Source organism: Chlorocebus sabaeus, chromosome 3 (assembly GCF_047675955.1).
Source record: "Chlorocebus sabaeus isolate Y175 chromosome 3, mChlSab1.0.hap1, whole genome shotgun sequence".
NCBI lineage: Eukaryota > Metazoa > Chordata > Mammalia > Primates > Cercopithecidae > Chlorocebus > Chlorocebus sabaeus.
Genome location: NC_132906.1, coordinates 82019606 through 82039408, shown reverse-complemented (window position 1 = coordinate 82039408; position 19803 = coordinate 82019606). Strand labels below are relative to the sequence as shown.

At 43.5% G+C, this 19803-nt stretch overlaps 2 pseudogenes; both read left to right on the top strand.

Annotated features, from left to right (window-relative positions):
* Window positions 1–1780: 1780 nt before the first annotated feature.
* Window positions 1781–3894, top strand: LOC103214881 (asparagine synthetase [glutamine-hydrolyzing] pseudogene; annotated as a pseudogene).
* Window positions 3895–14525: 10631 nt separating this feature from the next.
* Window positions 14526–15681, top strand: LOC103214720 (adiponectin receptor protein 1 pseudogene; annotated as a pseudogene).
* Window positions 15682–19803: the final 4122 nt, after the last annotated feature.

Sequence of the window (19803 nt, the reverse complement as noted above, 5' to 3'; positions counted from 1 at the left end):
AAAAAAGTTAATCTTTTCTCCAATAATTTAAGATCCCACCTTTGTCATATGCTAAATTTCCCTATGTACTTCACAATTATTCCCACTGGTTTGAATGTCTAGCCAGGAACAAATACCACACAGTTTTAATTATTAGATCTTTAAAATAAGTTTTAAAATGTTGGGCCGGGCGCGGTGGCTCAAGCCTGTAATCCCAGCACTTTGGGAGGCTGAGATGGGTGGATCACAGGGTCAGGAGATCAAGACCATCCTGGCTAACACAGTGAAACCCTGTCTCTACTAAAAAATACAAAAAACTAGCCAGGCGAGGTGGCGGGCGCCTGTAGTCCCAGCTACTCAGGAGGCTGAGGCAGGAGAATGGCGTAAACTCGGGAGGGGGAGCTTGCAGTGAGCTGAGATCCGGCCACTGCACTCCAGCCTGGGTGACAGAGCGAGACTCTGTCTCAAAAAAAAAAAAAAAAAAAAAAAAAAAAAAAGCTTTAATATGTGGTAAGGCCAGTCTCCTTTTATTGCTCTTGCTTTTGAAGATGTTCATAAGTATTCTTGCTTATTTATTTTTCCATATGAAGTGTAGGATCCTGTGCCAGGAAAAAATTTGCTGGCATTTTTATTGGAATTACATTAAATTTATACATGAACCTGGAGAAACTTTATTATGTTGATTGGTTCTATTCAAGGCAACGAATGTGTTTCTATTTTTGTTCCATCCTACTTCGTGATTTTTCAGGACTATTTCAAAATGTTTCTCGTACAGGCTTCACATGTAATCTTTTAAACTACAGTGAGTGATCCTATCCTCTGTGAAACTAGGTCAACTAAATATCACCAGTCATAGCTACTCTTCTCTTTGAGGAGAGGTGAGGAAGGGGCCTGATCACGCCTCAGCCTCCCAAAGTACTGGGATTACAGGCGTGAGCCACCATGCCCAGCACAAACATCTACATTCTACTTGCCCTGATTCTTGTTCACTTCACTGAGGATTTAGCAAATGTTTATAATACTGGCTATGATATTATGTAGTACTCATTGAAACACTGTCTTTAGGAAGCTTTATTGTACAATATGGTGAAGCATAATGCAGGATGGAAATAACGTGGAGGGTGAATTTGGGGATACAGTATACAATAGGATTCTGGAATTAAATTGTTTTTTGACTCAATCCAGAGACTTCTGATGGGCACCCCCATCTCCCCAGTGAGGTGATTCCAGGAGTCAGAGGAGAAGCAATGACCATCAGGCGAAGAGTCTCACAAAGGCAAATGCGGGATTTCCCTGATACCCATCAGAGCACTTTCCCATATGAGATAGCTGCACTCAGGCTTACTGCAGGCTTCACTTTAAAACCTACTAGAATAATAGTAGGAAAAACAGAGAAGAATGGGGGACAGGAAACAGCCTACTTATTTCCTCAAATCCTTTCAGCTTCGCTTCACCTTAGAGAACAATGAGGCTTATTAAATAGGGCCAGCAGCAATCTTGTGTAATTATTCAGCCATCTTCTCTGTTGACTCCTTCAGCCTATTCTGCCACCCTCAAGTTACCCACAGCTTAGCTAAAATAAAAGACTTCTTCTTGCAGGTTTCTCATACTTTGAATGTTTCCTAGTACACTTGTTCCCTCTTGATATGTACCAGAACGTCCACACAACAGGGTACTATATACCTGTAAAAAGGAACGCAGAAAATCTCTGTATGTAACTATGCAGTGATTTCCAGGATATATTGTTCAGAGAAAAAAAAAATCATGGTATAGAAAAATGTGTACAGTTTGCTACTATTTATCTAAGAAAAAAGGAGTAGAGATATATACAGAGATGCTTGTACTGAAAGTAAACAATGGAAACAGTCCACAGCCCTGGCCTCTGCTCACATACCCACAGAGCCCGCAGCTCCGCTGTACCATGTGTGGCATTTGAGCCCTCTTTGGCAGCAATGATTGCCTCTCTGGTCAGCATCCGAGTGCTATGAAGATCACACACAGGGGTCCAGATGCATTTCTTCCTGAGAATGTCAATGGATACATCAGCTGCTGCTTTGGATTTTGCCAGTTGGTGGTAGTTGACCAGCTGTTTGGAATGCAGCCAATTCAAGTGAGGAAATATTTCTATTTGTGGCTCTGTTGCAGTGGTGAAATTTACAACCACAACAAGGTATAATACCATTTTGAATTTGAGTACAAGGCCAGAGTGGATGGTGAGATAATCCTTCATCTTTATGACAAAGGAGGGACTGGGCAGAAAATTTGTATGTTGGGTTGAGTGTTTGCATTTATTTCATTAAGTACTGTCAATAAGAAAGTATGCCGGGGCAGAGACACCTACCTAGAGAGTCATCATTGTAGAGATTAACCTCTGCATGCCCTCTACAACAATGTGGAGAAACAGTTTTGAGATAGAAACTATGAAGAGTAACCTCTGGATTCCTTTTGACAGTGCTACTAAGAAACGACTAATGACAGAGAAAAGGCTTGGATTCCAGCTTCATTGCTGCCACTCTGTTGATGCAGCTGAAAGAGGCCCAAGTGTAAGACACTCTCTAGACATTTGCAATTGGCATGGAAAACAGTCCCAATGTACTGGCTGCTAGAAAGGTGGAAAATCATATTGAAAGTGAACACCACTCTGAGGAAGGCATTCAGGTCCTGGATGAAGTAATATTTTCCTTGGAAATTTAAGACATAACAATAGTTCACACTTCAGTAGGTAGGTATTTAATTTCCAAGTATATTTGGAAGAACACAGATAGCATAGTGATCTTCTCTAGAGAAGGTTCAGATGAAATTATACAGGGTTACATATATTTTTACAAGACTCCTCCTCAGGAAAAAGCCAAGGAGCAGAGTCAGGGGCTTCTGAAGGACTCTTTGTTTGATGTACTGTGTGCAGATTGAACTGCTGCTGCCTGTGACCTTGAACTGACAGTCTAATTCCTGGATCATCTATTTTCCTCTTATTGCCTCTGGCACTAGAAATAAGAATTCTGAAGAATGGGATAGAAAAACATCTCCTGATAAAGATATTTGAGTACTATACCTGATACCTAAAAAAATTCTCTGGCCAAAAGAAGCCTTCAGTGATGGGATAACCTCAGTTAAGAATTTCTGTTTTGGGGTTTTACAGGAATATACTGAACATCAGGTTGATGATATAATGATGGCAACTGCAACACAAAAATTTTCCTTCAGTATTCTTAACACTAAACAAGACTATTACAGCAATCTACAAATTCAATGCAATTCCCATCAAAATACCACCATCATTCTTCACAGAACTAGAAAAAAAACCAAACCCTAAAATTCATGTGGAACCAAAAAAGAGCCCACATAGCCAAAGCAAGACTAAGCAAAAAGAACAAATCTGGAGGCATCACATTACCTGCTTTCAAACTATACTATAGCACTACAGTCACCAAAACAGCATGGTATTGGTATAAATATAGGCACATAGACCAATGGAACAGAATAGAGAACACAGAAATAAACCCAAATACTTACAGCCAACTCACCTTCGACAAAGCAAACAAAAACATAAAGCGGGGAAAGGACACCCTATTCAACAAATGGTGCTGGGAGAATTGGCAAGTCACACGTAGAATGAAACTGGATTCTCATCTCTCACTTTATACAAAAATCAACTCAAGATATATCAAGGACTTAAATCTAAGATCTGAAAATGTAAAAATTCTACAAGATTTAAGAAAATGTGGCACATATACACCATGGAATACTATGCAGCCATAAAAAAGGATGAGTTCATGTCTTTTGTAGGGACATGGATGAAGCTGGAAACCATCATTCTGAGCAAACTATTGCAAGGACAGAAAACCAAACACCACATGTTCTCACTCATAGGTGGGAATTGAACAATGAGAACACTTGGACACAGGGTGGGGAACATCACACACTGGGGCCTGTCGTGGGGTTGGGGGAGGCGGGAGGGATAGCATTAGGAGATATACCTAATGTAAACGACCAGTTAACGGGTGCAGCACACCAATATGGCACATGTATAGATATGTAACAAACCTACACATTGTGCACATGTACCCTAGAACTTAAAGTATAATAATAAAAAATTTAAAACAAAAAAGAAAAGGAGGAATAAGAAGATACGATTAAAGAGGTGTGAAGCCAGGTGCAGTGGCCAACACCTGTAATCCCAGCACTTTGGGAGGCCGAGGCAGGTGGATCACTTGAGGCCAGGAGTTAGAGACCAGCCTGGCCAACATGGTGAAAACCCATTTCTACTAAATGTACAAAAACTGGACAGGCATGGTGGTGCTTGCCTGTAATCCCAGCTACTTGGGAGTCTGAGGCATGAGAATTACTTGGACTTGGGAGGCAGAGGTTGCAGTGAGCTGAGATTGCGCCACTGCACTTCAGTCTAGGCAATAGAGTGAGACTCTCTCTCAAAAAAAAAAAGGATAGAGGAAGCATTTTGCGATATGGATATGTTCGTGATCTTGTTTGTGGTGATGATATAATGGGTACAAAAATTATCTAATTGTACATTTTAAATATATGCAGTTTATTGTATGTCCATTATACCTCAATAAAATTGTTTTCTAAAAAACAAACAAACAAACAAAATTCTACAAGATAACATCAGAAAAACCCTTCTAGACATTGGCTTGGGCAAGGAGTTCATGACCAAGAACCCAAAAGCAAATGCAATAAAAACAAAGACAAATAGGTGGGACTTAATCCAACTAAAGAGCTTTTGCCCTGCAAAAGCTACCATCTGCAAAGTAAACAGACAGCCCATAGAGTGGGAGAAAATCTTCACAATCTATATATCTGACAAAGGAATAATATCCAGAATCTACATGAACTTAAACAAATTAGCAAGAAAAAAACAATCCCATCAAAAAGTGGGCTAAGGACATGAATAGACAATTCTCAAAAGAGGATATACAAATGGTCAGCAAACATTAAAAAATGCTCAACAGCACTAATGACCAGGGAAATGCAAATCCACACCACAATGCGATACCACCTTATTCCCACAAGAATGGCCATAATCAAAAAATCAAAAAATAATAGATGTCGGCATGGATGTGGTGAAAAGGGAACACTACTACACTGCTGGTGTGAATGTAAATTAGTACAACCACTATGCAAAACAGTGTGGAGATTCCTTAAAAAAATCAAACTAGAATTATCATTTCATCCAGCAATCCCACTACTGGGTATCTACCCCAAGAAAAAGAAGTCATTATACGAAAAAGATAATTGCACACACGTTTACAACAGCACAATTCACAATTTCAAAAATGTGGAACCAGACCAAATACCCATCAGTCAACAAGTGGATAAAGAAACTGTGATATGTGGTCAGGTGCAGTGGCTCATGCCTGTAATCCCAGCACTTTGGGAAGCCAAGGCGGGTGGATCACCTGAGGTTGGGAGTTTGAGACCAGACTGACCAACATGGAGAAACCCCATCTCTACTAAAAATACAAAAAATTAGCCAGGTGCTGTGAAATATATATATCACATCATATATGTATATAATGGAATACTACTCAGTCATAAAAAAGAATGAATTAATGGCATTCACGGCAACCTGGTTGGCACTGGAGACTATGATTCTAAGTAAAGTAACTCAGGATTGGAAAACCAACCATCGTATGTTCTCACTCATAAGTGGGAGCTAAGCTATGAGAATGCAAAGGCAGAAGAATTATACAATAAATTTTGAAGACTTGGGGAAAGTATGGGGAGGGGGTGAGGGATAAAAGACTACAAATTGAGTTCACTGTATACTGCTTGGGTGATGGGTGCACCAAAATCTCACAAATCACCACTAAAGAACGTCATCATGTAACCAAACACCACCTGTTCCCCAAAAACCTATGGGAAAAAAAAAAGCATGGATTAAAGGCAAAAATAAAGAAATAAATTAGCCTACCTAAAAAAGAAAAACATGCTCACAGTTATTTATTTCAGGATGTTCATATCAGAAAAGTATGGAAATACATAGAAACAATACAAATGTCCTTTAGTGAGGAACTGGTGTATAATTATAAAGCCACATGTTGGCGTACTGTGCACTGTAAGCAGAAATTAGGCCAGGGATGGTGGTGCGAGCCTGTAGACCCAGCCAGGAGTTGGAGGCTGTGCTGTGCCATGATCGTGCCTGTGAAGAGACAATGTACTCCATCCTGGGCAACACAGCCAGACCAACCCCACGTCAAAAAAGAGAGGAAGAAAAAGGAAGAGAGAAAGAAAAAAAGGAATAAAGAAAGAAAGAAGGAAGGAAGGAAAGGAAGGAAGGAAGGAAGGAAGGAAGGAAGGAAGGAAGGAAGGAAGGAAGGAAGGAAGGAGAAAGAGAGAGAAAGAAAGAGAGAAATTACAACTATTACTATTTATTATCATGAAGTAATCTCCATAGAAGGATAAAAGAATCATGTTTTATTGTTGTTGTTTTGGTTTGGTTTAATTTTATTTATTTATTTATTTATATTTTTTTGAGACGGAGTCTTGCTCTGTCACCCAGGCTGGAGTGCACTGGTGCGATCTCAACTCACTGCAAACTCCACCCCCTGGGTTCACGCCATTCTCCTGCCTCAAGCCTCCCGAGTAGCTGGGACTACAAGCGCCCGCCACCACGCCTGGCTAATTTTTTGTATTTTTAGTAGAGACGGGGTTTCACCATGTTAGCCAGGATGGTCTCGATTTCCTGACCTCGTGATCCACCTGTCTCGGCCTCCCAAAGTGCTGGGATTACAGGCGTGAGCCTCCGCGCACGGCCTAATTTTATTTTTTTAACCATGAGATCCCTTTATTGAACATCTTGTTTTGGTCAGTTTTATTGAGTGAATTTTTATAGGAATCTTGATAGGTCCTCCCCAATAAATAGCCATAAAGCCTTATTCAAGCCAGTCCAGCTTTCAGAACAAGTAGATTCCTGGAATAAGGAGTAAAGACTGTATTTATAGCTTAAATTTTTATATCCCAATTCTTTTTTTTTTTTTTTTTTTTGAAATGAAGTCTCGCTCTTGTCCCCTAGGCTGGAATGCAATGGCACGATCTCAGCTCACTGCAACCTCCGCCTCCTGGGTTCAAGCGATTTTCCTGCCTCAGTCTCCCGAGTAGCTGGGATTACAGGCCGGTTAATTTTGTATTTTTAGTAGAGATGGGGTTTCACTATGTTGGTCAGGCTGGGTTCAAACCCCTGACCTCAGGTGATCCATCCTCCTTGGCCTCCCAAATTGCTGGGATTAGCGGCTTGAGTCACCCGCCCTGCAGACTCACCTTTCTTATGCAAACCAATCAACCAAAGCACATATTTGCAACCACTTTAACTTACTCTTAGACACCAAGTGAACATTTTCCCTGCTCTAAATCCCCCAGGGCAAGGTGCCAGATGATCAGAGACCAATTCTGTGACCCTGAGCCAACTGAAATGATGTTAAGCTACACAATCCTAAATTTGCTCAGATTTGCCTATGCCCTGCCTCATCCCTTCCTTTCCATAGAAATGACAATAAAGGCTCTGGGCCACACTTCTCTTCTTTGCTCCTTCTGCCTCCTGACCAATCCTGGTACTTCCCCATGTGACCCTGTGTGTCATGGTGTAGCCCCTTCTCTTCGGGAACTGTAAGTAATAAGACTTCTTGCAGGGTGTGGTGGCTCATGCCTGTAATCCCAGCACTTTGGGAGGCCAAGGTGGGGGGATCATGAGGTCAGGAGATTGAGAACATCTTAGCTAACACGGTGAAACCCTGTCTCTACTAAACATAGAAAAAATTAGCTGGGCGTCATAGCACATGCCTGTAGTCCCAGCTACTTGAGAGGCTGAGGCAGGAGAATCTCTTGAACCCAGAAGGTAGAGGTTGCAGTGAGCCGAGATCGTGTCACTGCACTCCAGCCTGGGCTGCAGGGCGAGACTCCATCTCAAAAAAAAAAAAAAAAAAAAAAAAAGGGTCAGGAGATGGAGACCATCCTGGCCAACATGGTGAAGCCCCGTCTCTACTAAAAATACAAAAATTAGCTGGGCCTGGAGGCACGTTCCTGTGGTCCCAGCTATTCAGGAGGCTGAGGCAGGAGAATCGCTTGAACCTGGGAGGCAGAGGTTGCAGTGAGCCAGATTGCACCACTGCACACTAGGCTGGAGTTCGAGACTCTGTCTCAAAAAAAAAGGCTTCTTTCAATGGTATTGTCCTCTCTGTAGCATCACTCAGTCACCTCTATAAATTAAAACCCAGGTACAATTAAAACAAAGAATAAATCATAAAATATTTTTAAGTAGGCCGGGCACGGTGGCTCAAGCCTGTAATCCCAGCACTTTGGGAGGCCAAGACGGGCGGATCACGACGAGGTCAAGAGATCGAGACCATCCTGGCAAACATGGTGAAACCCCGTCTCTACTAAAAAAATACAAAAAACTAGCTGGTCGAGGTGGCAGGAGCCTGTAGTCCCAGCTACTCTGGAGGCTGAGGCAGGACAATGGCATGAACCCAGGAGGCGGAGCTTGCAGTGAGCTGAGATCCGGCCACTGCACTCCAGCCTGGGCGACAGAGTGAGACTCCATCTCAAAAAAAAAAAAAAAAAATTGCAAAAAATAAAAGCTTAAACTGATTTCAATAATCATATTATTAGCAGCAGTATTGGTGTTATCATTCTGAGACTGCTGTGTGCACATTTTGGAATGAAAATGAATAATTTTGTGAGATACCAATTCTATTATTCCTATAATCTTGAATTTAGCTTGTAAATATTTGTATTAGTCTGCTATATACCTAACTATGCTGCATAACAAACCACTCTAAACATCAATGACTTACAACCCTAAGCATTTATTTCTCATTCACATATCTGTGCTTCTGCTTTAAGTTACATTCTACAGGTTGGCTGGCATTTGAACAATTTAGGCTAGGCTCAGCTGGGCTTAGCTCCAGATTGCAGGTTTGATTCAGGTCAACAAGATGTATCTTTCATTATTCTGAAAGCAACAGGCTACTTGTGGCAAGTTCTTCTCATGGCAATGACAGAGGTAGAAGAGGGCAAGCCCATATGCACAAGCACATTACCAACCTTGGCAGTCAGATGTGCTAATATACCATTGGTCAAAGCAAGTCACATGTTCAAGCCCTAAATCAATGGTTGTCATGAATGAGATGAAAAAGTCTCATGGCAAAGCCTAATGTCAATAGGAAGGGGTGGTATACTATTTTCAGGGAGGTGATGGGGATGGAGGATTATTTTCTTTTCTTTTTCTTTTTTTTTTTTTGAGACGGAGTTTCACTCTTGTTCCCCAGGCTGGAGTGCAATGGCGTTATCTCGGCTCACTGCAACCTCTGCCTTCTGGGTTCAAGAGATTCTCCTGCCTCAGCCTTCCGAGTAGCTGGGACTACAGGCATGTGCCACCACACCTGGCTAATTTTTTGTATTTTTAGTAGAGGTGGGGTTTTTCCATGTTAGTCAGGCTGGCCTCAAACTCCTGACCTCAGGTGATCTGCCTGCCTTGGCGTCCGAAAGTGCTGGGATTACAGGCATGAGCCACCGTGCCAGAATTTTCTTAAAAAAAACAAAAACAAACAAAAAAAAAAACCATAATACCAATATGAACTTGTAATATATTTTATTTTTAAAAAATCCTTTTATCTGTCCACCTAAATTGTCTAGAATCAAAAATATCTCAGTAGCTATAAGTACTCCTGGCACCTGAAGGAGTTCAGAATATCCTACTGTAAAATATGCCATGCTGGCATGTTGACTGTTTTGAGTTAAAAACAATAAACAGCAGATACAAGGACATTCTGATCTCCTTTTTTTTTTTTTTTTTTTTTTGAGATGGAGTCTCACTCTGTCACCTAGGATGGAGTTCAGTGTCACAATCTTGGCTCATTGCAACCTCCACCTCCCAGGTTCAGGCAATTCTCCTGCCTCAGCCTCCCAGGTAGCTAGGATTACAGGTGTGCACCACCACACTCAGCTCATTTTTTGTATTTTTAGTAGAGACGGGGTTTCACAATGTTGACCAGGCTGGTCTGAACTCCTGAGTTCAAGTGATCCACCTGCCTTGTCCTCCCAAAGTGCTGGGATTATAGGCGTGAGCCACCACACCTGGCCTGATCTCCCTTCTTTTTCTTAAAAACAAGACATGAAATTACCGTGTGAGAGCTGCTCTCCCTATACCGGGAGAAAAGAAACATTCTGAGGCCGGGCGCGGTGGCTCAAGCCTGTAATCCCAGCACTTTGGGAGGCCGAGACGGGCGGATCACGAGGTCAGGAGATCGAGACCATCCTGGCTAACACGGTGAAACCCCATCTCTACTAAAAATACAAAAAACTAGCCGGGCGAGGTGGCGGGCGCCTGTAGTCCCAGCTACTCGGGAGGCTGAGGCGGGAGAATGGTGTAAACCCGGGAGGCGGAGCTTGCAGTGAGCTGAGATCCGGCCACTGCACTCCAGCCCAGGTGACAGAGCGAGACTCCGTCTCAAAAAAAAAAAAAAAAGAAAAGAAAAGAAACATTCTTATCATCAAGGATGGGAGGTTGAGACAGAGAGAATCCTGTACAAACAGACCTTACTAAAATAATTGTTATCTTCCTTTAGCCTCCACATACATTTTCACTACTTTTCCACAATTGTTTAATGTTGTATTAAATTATTTAGGTTTTGTCAGTTCTTTCGGTTTAAATCCTTACGAGGGCTCCTCTGTCACAGAAAACGTACAGTAAATAAATTTGTATGTTTCTGTTTTGTTAGTCTATCTAATGCCAAATTAATTATCAGGCCTGACCAGAGACCCCAAAAGAGTAGAGGTAATGTTTTACCTTCCCTATAGACCCATTATTGTCTCTAAATATCATTTCAAATTAAAAGGAATCAGAGAGCTTTGAGGAAATGGCTGAATCTAGGTCTGGGGCAGAAAAAGTGCAAAATGAATTTGGAAAATTTTATCTCACCAGATAGCAAGTAAGCTATCAGAGATTACTAGGAATATGTCAAAAGGATTTAGGAGCCAATCTGAAGAGGCACTCACTGGCCAAATATGGAACAATTTGAATATCAATAAGAATAATAACTGTGGCCGGGCGCGGTGGCTCACAGCTGTAATCCCAGCACTTTGGGAGGCTGAGGTGGGCAGATCACCTGAGGTCGGGAGTTCGAGACCAGCCTGACTAACATGGAGAAATCCCGTCTCTACTAAAAATAAAAATTAGCCGGGCGCGGTGGCTCAAACCTGTAATCCCAGCACTTTGGGAGGCCGAGACGGGTGGATCACGAGGTCAGGAGATCGAGACTATCCTGGCTAACACGGTGAAACCCTGTCTCTACTAAAAAGTACAAAAAACTAGCCGGGCGAGGTGGCGGGCGCCTGTAGTCCCAGCTACTCCGGAGGCTGAGACAGGAGAATGGCGTAAACCCGGGAGGCGGAGCTTGCAGTGAGCTGAGATCCCGCCACTGCACTCCAGCCTGGGCAACAGAGCCAGACTCCATCTCAAAAAAAAATAAATAAAATAAAATAAAATAAAAATTAGCCGGGTGTGGTGGCTCATGCCTGTAATCCCAGTTACTCGGGAGGCTGAGGTGGGAGGAGCATATGAACCCGGGAGGTGGAGGCTGTGGTGAGCTGAGACTGTGCCATTACACTCCAGCCTGGGCAACAAGAGCTCAACTCTGTCTCAAGCAAACAAACAAAAATAATAATAACTGCAATGGATTGAAGTATATTAATGATATTTAAATACATGAAATAATGAGACTTTAAATATTGGTCTTTGTTGGAGGATGCTAGGGAACCAACTCATCCTTTTGAAAACTGGTAAATAAAGGTAAATAAGCATATATCCTGTCTTTCCTATATGTACTCTATCATTAGTAAACAAATATTAGAGAATAGGAAGTTTCTCTTTATATGTATTCCGGCTAACACGTGAAGATGGAATAATTGAATTTGATATCATCATTTTTCAAACGGTAATGAATTAAATATCATTTATGACTCCTAACATCACAAAGAGAGAGATAACCAAATATCATGGGCCTCCTGATAGAATACAACACTGCCTATGAAGTAGTTATCCCCCCAACCCCCCCCAAAATTTGAACCTGAATCTCATCAAGCCTCTAGATCCAATATGCCAGAAATATGGAGGAGAGAAACATTAAATGACATCATATGAAGGCAATAGCAAAATCCAAATTATGGAAAACTACATGAGGAACAACTGATTTTCTTCAATACATATATTGCAAGAATAAAACAAAGATAGAGGCTGGGCGTGGCGGCTCACACCTGTAATCCCAGCACTTTAGGAGGCCAAGGCGGGCAGATCACGAGGTCAGGAGTTCGAGACCAGCCTGACCAACATGGTGAAATCCTGTCTCTCCTAAAAATACAAAAATTAGCCGGGCATGGTGGTGCTTGCCTGTAATTCCAGCTACTCAGGAGACTGAAGCGGGAGAATTGCTTGAACCCGGGAGGCGGAGGTTGCAGTGAGCCGAGATCGAGCCATTGCACTCTAGCTTAGGGGACAGCAAAACTCCGTCTCAAAAAGAGAGAGAGAACTGACAATACAAATGTTGGAGAGGACGTGGAGCAATGAGAAAACTCACATATTGCTGATGCGAGTGTAAGATAGTACAACCATTTTGAAAGCTCTTCGGTAGCTTCTTAAAAAGTTGAATATAGGCCGGGCGCGGTGGCTCAAGCCTGTAATCCCAGCACTTTGGGAGGCCGAGGTGGGTGGATCATGAGGTCAGGAGATCAAGACCATCCTGGCTAATAAGGTGAAACTCCATCTCTACTAAAAATAGAAAAAATTAGCCAGGTGTGGTGGCGGGCGCCTGTAGTCCCAGCAATTCGAGAGGCTAAGGCAGGAGAATGGTGTGAACCCAGGAGGCGGGGCTTGCAGTGAGCTGAGGTCAGGCCACTGCACTCCAGCCTGGGAGACAGAGCAAGACTCTGACCAAAAAAAAAAAAAAAAAAAAAAAAAAAAGTTGAATATAAATCAGGCAAAGTGGCCAGGCACGGTGGCTCATGCTTGTAACCCCAGCACTTTGGGAGGCCGAGGCACGCAGATCACTTGAGGTCAGGAGTTTGAGACCAGCCTGGCCAACGTGGCGAAACCCGCCTCTACTAGAAATACAAAAATTAGCCAGGTGTGGTGGCATGTGCCTGTAATCCCAGCTACTCTGGAGGCAGAGGTAGGAGAATCGCTTGAACCTGGGAGGCGGAGGTTGCAGTGAGCTGAGATTGCACCTCTGCATCCAGTCTGGGTGACAGAGCAAGACTGTCTCAAAAAATAAAAATCAATTTAAAAATAAATAAATTAGCCATGGTGGCTCCCTCGCACCTGTAATCCCAGCTACTTGAGAGGCTGAGAGGGAAGGATCACTTGAGCCCAGGAATTCCAGGCTGCAGTGAGCCATGATCATACCATAGCACTTCACTCTGGGCAAGAGAGCAAGACCCCATCTCTAAAAAAACAAAAAAAGAAAAGTTGACTATACATGTACCCTATGACCCAGCAAATCCACCTCTAGGTGTTTATCCAACAGAAATAAAAACAAGAATGTTCTAGGCATCTGTATTAAAAAAACTGGGAAAACCCAGCTATAGAAATTACATTACTGGTTGCTTATGGAAGGACTGACTGGGAAGAGGCATGAGGGAACTTTGTGGCCTGAGAGAAATGTTCTATATCTGGAAATGTATTCATCAAGACTGACTAAGTGACAAAAAAAAAAAAAAACACCACCTGATGGAATAGTGTACTTGAGATCTGAGCATTTCACTCCATGTTAAATACATCTCAGCCTTTTTTTGGTTTTGTTTTGTTTTGTTTTTTTGAGACCGAGTCTCACTGTGTCACCTGGGCTGGAGTGCAGTGGCTCAATTCTGGCTCACTGCAACCTCTGCCTCCAAGTTCAAGCGATTCTCCTGCCTCGGCCTCCCTAGTAGCTGTGATTACAGGTGTGCGCCACTGCACCCAGCTAATTTTGTGTATTTAATAGAGATGGGGTTTCATAATGTTAGTCAGGCTGATATTGAACTCCCGACCTCTGGTGATCCACCCGCCTCAGCCTCCCAAAGTGCTAGGATTACAGGTGTGAGCCACTGTGCCCAGCCATCTCAGTCTTTTAAAAGGTGTTCCCACGTGTGCACACACACACATACACACACACGTTAGAAAAGAGACTCAGAAGACAATCATACTGTGTAGACCTTCCCTGGATCCTCATTGAAACATTCTGATTTTTTAAATTTATCACATTTATGAGACAATTGGAAATTTGAACAGTGATTGGAGTTTGACAACATTAAGGAGTTACCATTATTTTAGCTATGATAACTGTATTGAGGTGATTATATAAAATAAAGGCTTTGCAGGAAGGACAATGAAGATCCAGAGCCACAGGCTGCCCGTGTGCAGCAGGAAGTAGCAAGAGACCAGTGTCCCAGCAGAGCCTGCCTATCTGGCTCATCTACCATTACAGAGACATCTCTGCCCATGGGGCTGAGAGACCCCAACCTTTCCCCACGCTAAAGCTGCACGCTAAAGTACTGGCCAGATGTCTTCCCACAAAGGATCTGTGGTGGCATGGGGCAATGCGGCTCCTGCCAGTAACAGGGAAACTGACATGGTGGAACTAGCTGAACTGGGACCCCTACTACAAGAGAAGGATGGATGGGTTATCACCAACCCAACCAAAGCTGAAGAAGTGCAAACATGTCCAATGCCTCAGGAAAAGGAGGAGAAGGTAAAGCTACTGATGCACTGCACTTCCCCTATGCCACGGAGGAGATGGAGGAGTTTGTGTACAAGGTCTGGGAGGAACACTGGAGGGTTATCCCATATGATGTCGTCCCTGACTGACTGAAGGACAATGACTACCTGCTACATGGCCATAGACCATCCATGCCTTCCTTTTGGGCTTGCTTCAAGAGCATCTTCCACATCCATGTGAAAACGGGCATCATCTGGACCCATCTGCTTGGTTTCATGCTGTTTCTCTTTTGGGGATATTGACCATGCTCAGACCAAATATGTACTTCATGGACCCTCTACAGGAGAAAGTGGTCTGGGGACGTCCTTTGTGGGTGTAGTGCTCTGCCTCAGCTCCTCCTGGCTATTCCACACTGTCTATTGTCATTCAGAGAAAATCTCTTAGACTTTTTCCAAACTGAACTATCAGCAATTGCTCTACTGATTACAGGGAGCTTTGTCCCCTGCTCTGTTACTCCTTCCACTGTTCCCCACAGCCAAGCTCATCTGCCTCTTCTTTGTCTGTGTTCTGGGCATTTCTGCCATCACGGTGGCACAGTGGGACCGGTTTCCACTCCTAAGCACCGGCAGACACAGCAGGAGCATTCCTGGGACTTGGCTTGAGTGTTATTGTGCCCGTCATGCATTTTCCTATCACTGAAGCTTTGTCAGGGCCAGCGCCATGGGCTGGATGGGCTGGTCCTTCCTCACAGCTGTGATGTACAGCTGGCCTTTATGCTGCCTGAATTCCTGAATGCTTCTTTCCTGGAAAATTTGACATATGGTTCCAGTCTCATCAGATTCCCTATGTCCGGGTGGTGGCAGCATCCTTTGTCCACTTCTCTGGGGTCTCCAACCTTCAGGAATTCCATTATGGCCTAGAAAGTGGCTGTGCTGATGACTTCCTTCTCTGAGACTTCCCACCTGGGGGGTGGAGGAGGAATTTCTCAAGTGCTTTTAAAAATAACTTCTGGCAAGCACGGTGGCTCACGCCTGTAATCCCAGTTCTTTGGGAGGCCAAAGTGGGAGGGTGCTTGAGCACAGGAGTTTGAGGCTACAGTGAACTCTGATCATGTCACCACGCTCCAGCTTGGACAACAGAGACCCTGTCTCTGTAAAAAATTAAAATTCAAAATGAAAATACCTTCTTCACTGAAGTGAGAGGAGTCTGAGTTGTCTGGAGGAAACCTTTTAGAGAATTCAACATCAACCAACTTTCAGCCCCCTTCTACATTCACTAGGCACTGAACTTTCCATTTCCACTCCCCTAGTTTGGGAGGGGGAATGGTCAAACCTAGCCATCTCTTCCCTGAACAGTCTTCCTCCTCAACAAGCCAACTACGGGCCCCTCACAGAGACAGAGAGACAGTACTTTGAAACTCATGTTGAGATTTTACCCTCTCCTCCAACCATTTTTGGAAAAAATTATGAAATTATGGACTGCAACTTTTTCAATTTTGTCTCTCTTTTTTTTTTTTGAGACAGAGTCTTGCTCTGTCGCCCAGGCTAGAGTGCAGTGGTGCAATCTCAGCTCACTGAAAGCTCTGCCTCCCGGGTTCACGCCATTCTCCTTCCTCAGCCTCAGGCGACCGCCACCACACCCGGCTAATTTTTTGTATTTTTAGTAGAAACGGGGTTTCACTGTGTTAGCCAGGATGGTCTCGATCACCTGGCCTCGTAATCCACCCGCCTCGGCCTCCCAAAGTGCTGGGATTACAGGCGTGAGCCACCGCGCCTGGCCTCTTTTTTTTTTTTTTTTTTTGAGACAGAGTTTTGCTCTTGTTGTCCAGGCTGGCGTGCAATGGCGCACTGCAGCCTCCACCTCCCGGGTTCAAGCAATTCTCCTGCCTCAGCCTCCCGAGTAGCTGGGATTACAGGCACCCGTCATCATGCCCAGCTAACTTTTTGTATTTTTAGTAGAGACGGGGTTTCCTCATTTTGACTAGGCTGGTCTTGAACTCCTGACCTTAGGTGATCTGCCTGTCTCGGCCTTCCAAAGGGCTGGGATTACAGGTGTGAGCCACCACACCCGGCCTAATTTTTGTGTTATTAGTAGAGATAGGTTTTACCATGTTGGTCAGGCTGGTCTTGAACTCCTGACCTCGTGATCTGCCCATCTTGGCCTCCCAAAGTGCTGGGATTTCAGCTGTGAGCCACCACGCCCAGCTCAAAATTCTGTCCTTTTACTGGAAGGGAATGATCCCTCCCTTACCCACATCCTTACTTTGTATCCTGGCTTATAACAGGCCATCAATTTTTTTTTTTTTTTGAGATGGGGTCTTGCTCTGTTTTCCAGGCTAGAGTGCAGTGGCACGATCTTGACTCACTGCAACCTCCATTTCTGGGGTTCAAGCAACTCTCCTGCCTCAGCCTCCTGAGTAACTGGGATTACAGGCACCTACTCCCACCACACCAGGCTAATTTTTGTAATTTTAGTAGAGGCAGCGTTTCACCATGTTGGCCAGGCTAGTCTCGAACTCCTGACTTCAAGTGATCTGCCCGCCTCAGCCTCCCAAAGTGCTGGGATTACAGGCGTGAGGCACTGCACCCAGCTTGAGCCACCATGCCTGGCCAGGCCATCCATTTTTGTAGTGCTTTTTTTTTTGGAGGTGGAGTCTCACTCTGTTTCCCAGACTAGAGTGCAGTGGCACAACCTCAGCTCACCACAACCTCTGCCTCCCGTGTTCAAGCAATCCTCCTGCCTCATACAGGCGCGCACCATAACACCTGGCTAATTTTTGTATTTTTAGTAGAGATGGGGTTTTGCCATGTTGGCCAGGCTGATCTTGAACTCCTGACCTCAAGTGATCCACCCATTTTGGCCTTCCACAGTGCTGGGATTACAGGTGTGAGCCACCATGCCACTCCACACCCAGCCTTGTAGCACACTTTAAAACAATTATATGGGCGTGGTGGTGCATGCCTGTTGTGGGGGCGTGGGGCTGAGGCAGGAGAATCGCTGAACCCAGGAGGCAGAGGTTGCAGTAAGCCCGGATCGTGCCATTGCACTCCAGCCTGGGCAACAAGAATGAAACTCCATCTCAAAAACAAAAACCGAATACACAATCATACAATCTGGTCCCACCTTTCCAGGGTCACCTGGATCTGCCTACAGAGGAAGAAAAATAAAGCCACCAACTTTTACACAGCCCCGCTAATCATGGAAGTGTGTCCAGGCTTCAAATAACTTGAGTTTTAATTTCTTAAATTAAAACTGGGGAAGATATTTAATATTTAATACTAAGCTTTAAAACAAAACCTGCTAGCATTGTGATGTATCCTGATGCAAAGACTATGATGTTAATAAAAGAGAGTACAGAAGACAAAAAATAAAACAGAATAAAAATAAAGGCTTTCTCTTTCAGAGTATATACTGAAATGTTTACAGATACCATTATGTCGTAGCTGGGGTTTGCTTCATAAGAATATGGAGTTGAGGACAGTGGGTAGAGGCTAACTGGACCAAGATTGACCATGAGTTGACAGTTGTTGTTGCTGGATGATAGGAAATGAACATTCACTATTCTGTTCTGTATGCTTTTTGGTATGTTTAAAGTTTTTCACAGAGTATGAATGAACTATATACAACAGGGAATGAATCTCACAAATACTAAGCTGAACAATATTTGAAGCTGGACCAAAAAGCAAGGATACAGTATGATTCCATTTATATAAAGTTTAAAACAGGCACAACAAATTCATGATGTTAGAAATCAGAATAATGGTGGCCGGGCATAGTGGCTCATGCTTGTAATCCTGGCACTTTGGGAGGCTGAGGTGGGTGGATCACCTGAAGTCAGCAGTTCGAGACCAGCCTGGCCAACATGGTGAAACCCTGTCATGATTAAAAATAAAAAAAATTAGCTGCGCATGGTGGCGGGCACCTGTAATCCCAGCTTCTTGGGAGGCTGAGGCAGGAGGATTGCTTGAACCCAGGAGGTGGAGGTTGCAGTGAGTCGAGATCATGCCATTGCACTCCAGCCTGGGCAACAAGGGTGAAACTCCTCCTCAAAAAAAAAAAAGAAAGAAAGAAAGAAAGAGAAAAAGAAATCAGAATAATAGTTACCCTTGGGAAATAACAACTGAGAGGAGTCAACGGGTTTCTGCTGTGTGGAAAATACTCCTCTTTACGGTCTAGGTATCGGTTACATAGGTATCTTTACTTTGTAAAAATCCATCAAACTGTACACTCATGATTTAAGTCCTTTTTTGTAAAAAACCTATACTTTAAAAGATGTTTTGATTTGCAAAATAAAAAGGGAAAGTAAATAAACAGTAAAAATGGTTGCATATCCTATGACAGCTATTCCTACACCCAATGTAAGTGGATATTTTAGGAAGACAGCTCTACTAATAATAATATGCTCAGCTCTGTTAATAGAAACAAGGAAACAAATACCTGAAACCCAGAAAGCAAAGTTAATCAGTACCTAACTCTCTCTCTCTTTTTTTTTTTTTTGAGACAGGGTCTTACTGTGTCGCCCAGGCTGGAGTGCAGCAGCATGATCTCGACTCACTGCAACCTCCACCTCCTGGGTTCTAACAATCCTCCTGCCTTAGTCTCCCTAGTAGCTAGAACTATAGGCATGTGCCACCAAACCTGGCTAATTTTTGTGTATTTTGTAGAGATGAAGTCTTACTTTGTTGCCGAGGCTGGTCTCAAACTCCTGGGCTCCAGCGATCCACCCACCTCAGCCTCCTAAAGTGCTAGGATTATAGGCATAAGCCACTGTGCCTGGTCTACCTCAGCCTTTTGAATGGATCAATATTTCACCAAAGTATCTGAGAGGTAGTAAAACGGATTGATATATACACAGAGATGCTAATAAACATTGAAATGCCCCAAACAATACTAAGTCCACAAGGCCTGCTCTTGTATGTAAGTAACAATATGGCAGTTTGACTTACTATATATATATATATATATTTTTTTTTTTTTTTTTTTTTTTTTTTTTTTGAGACGGAGTCTTGCTCTGTCGCCCAGGCTGGAGTGCAGTGGCCCGATCTCAGCTCACCGCAAGCTCCGCCTCCCGGCTTCACGCCATTCTCCTGCCTCAGCCTCCCGAGTAGCTGGGACTACAGGC